Source organism: Schistocerca serialis, chromosome 8 (genome assembly GCF_023864345.2).
Source record: "Schistocerca serialis cubense isolate TAMUIC-IGC-003099 chromosome 8, iqSchSeri2.2, whole genome shotgun sequence".
In the NCBI taxonomy this organism is placed as follows: domain Eukaryota; kingdom Metazoa; phylum Arthropoda; class Insecta; order Orthoptera; family Acrididae; genus Schistocerca; species Schistocerca serialis.
This window is the reverse complement of record NC_064645.1, coordinates 285,468,197-285,474,229: the sequence shown is the minus strand read 5'-3', so window position 1 is coordinate 285,474,229 and position 6,033 is coordinate 285,468,197.

Here is a 6,033-nt window from a genome sequence, read left to right as displayed (position 1 = left end):
ATTCTAAATACCTTCTTCGTAATGAACAGCAAAACTACAGTCGTCCGCCCATAACAGTGGGTTCCTTGAATACATAATAAGATGGCTTATCTGAACTTCAGTATAAGATATATTAGTTCACTTCATTACATGAATGATACAAAGATTTACTTAGGTTGATACAATTCATCTATATAGAATAGCTTGATACTTCACAACTGTCACTGACTATTAAAACATGATATTATGCTGTAATTTATCACTCAGGAGGCGGCTGCACGGGTAGCAGAGGTTGTGGTATGGACTGGGCGGCTTTTAGGTTAGAGGGTCTCGGTAAAACACAAAAAGTGCTTCAGTCATAAAGGGTGCGGGTCGAACACAGGAAGAACGTAGATTGTGGAACCATCGGTAAGGCAATTGAAAATTATCGTAACTGTGTTGGGAAACTGCCAGAGCTCCAAGCGCTAATAGGAAGCACTGAAGCTGATATCGTTACAGGCACTGAAAGCTCCCTAAAGCTGGAGATAGGTTCAGCCGAAATTTTTGCGAAGAACCTAACGGTTTTGAAAAGATAGGCTAAACAGAGTGGGCGGTAGCGTCTATGTTACCGTTAGAAGTCTTGTCACAGTATTGAAGTAGACAGTTCCTGTGAGTTAGTATGGCAACCGGAATAAAATAATAATTCGATACTCTTACCGACCTCCCAGTCAGATGATACAATTGCTAAAAGGTTCAAAGAAAACATGAATTTGATTTCAAATACATACTCGACTCATACAATTGTACTAGGTGATGACTTCAATTTGCCCTCGATATGTTGGCAAAAATACATTCTTAATTCCGGAGGTAGGCATAAAACTGCATCCGAAATTCTGTTAAACGCATTCTCCGAAAATAATTTCGAGCAGTTAGTTCATGAGCCCCCGCGAATAGCAAACGGTTGTGAAAACACACTTGATCTCTTAACAACAAATAATCTTGGGTTAATAACGAGCATCAGAACGGATACAGGCATAGTGAACACAGCGTTGTCATAGCGAGATTGAACATTGTAGCCCCCAAATCCACCAAAAATAAAGGAAAAATATACCTATTCAAAAGAGCAGTCCGCAGCTCGTGGTCGTGCGGTAGCGATCTCGCTTCCCACGCCCGGGTTCCCGGGTTCGATTCCCGGCGGGGTCAGGGATTTTCTCTGCCTCGTGATTCCTGTGTGTTGTGTGATGTCCTTAGGTTAGTTAGGTTTAAGTAGTTCTAAATTCTAGGGGACTGATGACCATAGATGTTAAGTCCCATAGTGCTCAGAGCAATTTGAAAGAGCAGATGAAAATTCACTTGACACCCTCCTGAGAGACAATTTCCACTCCTTCAAAATTAACAATACAGGTGTAGACCAGATTTGGCTTGAATTCAAAGAAATAGCATCAGATACAGATAAGAGATTTTTAGCAAATAAATTAACAAATGACGGAGATGATCCTCCTTGATACACAAAACGGGTCAGAATACTGTAGTAGAAACAATGAAAAAATCATGCCAAATTTAAACAGACGCAAAATCTCCAATGTTGGCGATCTTTTAAAGGAGCTCGAAACCTGGCATAAAATGCAAAGAAATTCTAGTGATATATGAAGTATGCTAGCGATAAGACATCTTCTATGCCTTTTCTGCGTGATAGCAATGGAGATACTATCCAAGACAGTGCTGCCAAAGCAGAGCTACTAAACACAGCCTTCCGAAATGCCTTCACAAAAGAAGACGAAATAAATATTCCATAATTCGAATGAAGAACAGCTGCCAACATGAGTAACGTAGAGGTAAATATCCTCGGAGTAGTGAAGCAACTTAAATCACTTAATAAAAGCAAGTTTTCTGGTCCAGAATGTATACCAATTACGTTCCTTTCGGAGTATTCTGATGCATTAGCTCCATACTTATCAATCATATACAACCGTTCGTTCGACGAAAGGCTCTGAGCACTATGTGACTTAACATCTATGGTCATCAGTCCCCTAGAACTTATAACTACTTAAACCTAACTAAACTAAGGACATCACACAACACCCAGCGTTCGACGAAAGATCCGCACCCAAAGACTGGAAAGTTGCAGAGGTCACACCAATATTGAGAAGGGTTGTAGGAGTAACCCACCAAACTACAGGCCCATATCATTAACGTCGATACGCAGCAGGACTTTGGAACATATATTGTGTTTGAACATTATGAATCACATCGAATAAAATGGTCTATTGACACACAGTCAACACTGATTTAGAAAACATCGTTCTTGTGAAACGCAACTAGCTCTTTTCTCGCACGAAGTGTTGAGTGCTTTGACAAGGAATTTCAAATTGAGTTCGTATTTCTGGATTTACGGAAGGCTTCTGACACCGTACCACACAAGCGGCTTATAGTGAAACTGCGTGCTTATGGAATATCGTCTCAGTTATGTGACTGGATTCGTGATTTCCTGTCAGAGAAGTCACAGATCGTAGTAATTGACGGGAAGTCATCGAGTAAAACAGAAGTGATTTCTAGCGTTCCCCAAGGTAATGTTACAGGCTCTTTTATGTTCCTTATCTGTATAAACGATTTGGGAGGCTATCTGAGCAGCCGTCTTCGGTTGTTCGCAGATGACGCTGTCATTTATCGACTAGTAGAGTCATCACCGGATCAAAACAAATTGCAAAACAATTTAGAAAAGTTATCTGTATGGTGCGAAAACTGTCAATCGACAATAAATAACGAGAAGTGTGAGGTCATCCACATCAGTCCTAAAAGGAATCCGTTAAACTTCGGTTACACGATGCATCAGGCAAATGTAAAGGTCGTAAATTCAACTAAATACCTAGGAATTACTATTACAAACAACCTAAATTGGAAGGAACACATAGAAAATGTTGTTGGTAATGCTAACCAAAGATTGCGTTTTATTGGTAGGACATTTAGAAAATGTAACAGATGTACTAAGGAGACTGCCTGCACTAAGTTTGTCAGTCGTCCTTCAGAATACTGCTGTGCGGTGTGGGATCCTTACCAAATAGGACTGACAGAGTACATCGAAATGTTCAAAGAAGGCCAGAGCGTTTTGTTATTGCGAAATATGGGAGAGAGTGTCACTGAAATGATACAGGATTTGGGGTGGACATCATTTAAAAAAGGCGTTTTTCGTTTCGGTGGAATCTTCTGATGAAAAACGAATCACCAACTTTCTCCGCCAAATGCGAAAATATTTTGTTGAATCCCACCTGACAGGGAGAAATGATCACCATGATAAAGTAAGGGAAACCAGAGTTCGTAAGGAAGGATACAGGTGTTCTTCCTTCGCGCTATACAAGATAAGAATAACAGAGAATCGTGAAGGTGGTTCGATGAACCCTCTGCCAGGCACTGAAATGTGATTTGCGGAGTATCCATGTACATGTAGATGTGGATGTAGAAGTATACATTTACAAAAGTATATTTACAGTTGAGACTTAGGTAGTTCTTCAGTCCTACACAATGATGTGGACTACTTCAGCCGAGGTCACGAACTGGGGCACACGTTTTCCATGTTCAGCTCGATAGTGAACTTCGTGGGAGGGCATTGCTCCGCTGAGAGAGAGGGTGTAGCTTTTAGACTCTCCCACACGCTATTACGAGTTACAGCGAGATATCTCAAATGCCTGTGGTATCTATGTGGCGCTGCGACCTTTGGACGATGCACCATTCCTAGCTTCAGGCATTCCAAAGACAGATATTCGAAATCAAATGAAAGAAAACATTGGAAGATGTATGAGCTAAACTGTAGCGATACAAAACTGCTTGGCATACATTGCGTTACGTACACACTACCTGATAAAATGTATCTGGAGACCCCTATACAGGGTGTTACAAAAAGGTACGACCAAACTTTCAGGAAACATTTCTCACACACAAAGAAAGAAAATATGTTATGTGGACATGTGTCCGGAAACGCTTACTTTCCATGTTAGAGCTCATTTTATTACTTCTCTTCAAATAAAATTAATCATGGAATGGAAACACACAGCAACAGAACGTACCAACGTGACTTCAAACACTTTGTTACAGGAAATGTTCAAAATCTCCTCCGTTAGCGAGGATACATGCGTCCACCCTCCGTCGCATGCAATCCCTGATGCGCTGATGCAGCCCTGGAGAATGGTGTATTGCATCACAGCCGCCCATAATACGAGCACGAAGAGTCTCTACATTTGGTACCGGGTTTGCGTAGACAAGAACTTTCAAATGCCCCCATAAATGATAGTCAAGAGGGTTGAGGTAGGAGAGCGTGGAGGCCATGGAATTGGTCCGCCTCTACCAATCCATCGGTCACCGAATCTGTTGTTGAGAAGCCTGCGAACACTTCGACTGAAATGCGCAGGAGCTCCATCGTGCATGAACCACATGTTGTGTCGTACTTGTAAAGGCACATGTTCTAGCAGCACAGGTAGAGTATCCCGTATGAAATCATGATAACGTGCTCCATTCAGCGTAGGTGGAAGAACATGGGGCCCAATCAAGACATCACCAACAATGCCTGCCCAAACCTTCACAGAAAATCTGTGTTGATGACGTGATTGCACAACTGCGTGCGGATTCTCTTCAGCCCACACATGTTGATTGTGAAAATTTACAATTTGATCACGTTGTACAGTACATACTGACGAAACTAAAATGAGCTCTAACATGGAAATTAAGCGTTTCCGGACACATGTTAACATAACATATTTTCTTTATTTGTGTGTGAGGAATGTTTCCTAAAAGTTTGGCCGTACTTTTTTGTAACACCCTGTATATCGCAGAATTGACCACTATACGTGAGGTAAGGTCTAGCCAACCCGATAAAAAAAGAGGCGGGAAGTATTGTACCATCATCAGGGAACCAGCAGCATTAGAATGGGGCGGTCAGGAGATCTCAGCGATTTTGAACATCGGCTAGTCATCAGATATTGTCTAGATAACAAACCCATCAGGGCTGTTTCATTCCTTCTTCATCTACACAAGTCGACATTTGGTGATGTAACTGTGAAACAGATGTGCGAAGTGGCAACTACAACTAACCACGACCATACTGACCTCACGTACTGATGGGTGGGGACCACTTCGCATTTTCGAGGGTAACTATTGAAACACGTATGTAACGCAGCAGCGATGGCGAGGCATTGTAGCATCTGTGACCAGAGAGTTTGCGCTTGACCGCGCGAGTGTTGCGAGCGGTTCTCAGTTAGTCAGTAGTAATCAGTCAGTCAGTCGTTGCGAGTCTGTAGCTCTGTCTAGTTGAGAGCAGTACTCTAGTAGTAGTCGTGCAGTGAAGTATGCTAATAGTCGTCATGCAGAGCGGTCGGTCAGTAGTAGCAGCCCAGTGCGGTTGTGTGATGTAGGCGGTCGGCAACACTGGTCAAGATGGTGAATAAGGTATACTATTAATTAATATAATCATTAGATAATGAAAAAATTCATTTATTGTAATCATTCTCCAACAAGTCCCCCAATAATAATTTTTTATTTCAAAAGCATTTTCTCAAAAATTTAATTTTTTATTTAACTCAAGATTTCGTTGCACTTCCCATTTCATTCCACTTCTTTTGAAGAAAAATTCCACTAAAATCACAAAAAAAAAAGAGAATATTATTATTTGCAATGCAGTTCCTCCAAGCGGTGCGCAACAACAAGAGCAGAAATGTGACATCCATTTATTCTGAGGTAAGACTTTAATTCTGATTGTTTTACACAGGGCCAAAGACCGATATTTCGGTTTAATTAAATTTTCTTATCACTGAATGGACTTTAATTTTTCATGAGGAATTTATATTTGAGTCAGATTGCGAATTTCACATTTTTGTTGCCATTGTCAGTACATTTCATTGTGGGCAGGTTACGCTTAGAGCAATGTACATTAGCATTCTTAAATAATATTGTCCATACTTTTTCAAAATTATTGTGGGGAGGTTACACTCGGCTCCCATTTGTATTAAGTATTGTCCTTTATTTCTTTTAAAATTACGGTGGGGAAGTTACACTTGGCGACACCCAGTCCAGGATCGAATTTCGTTG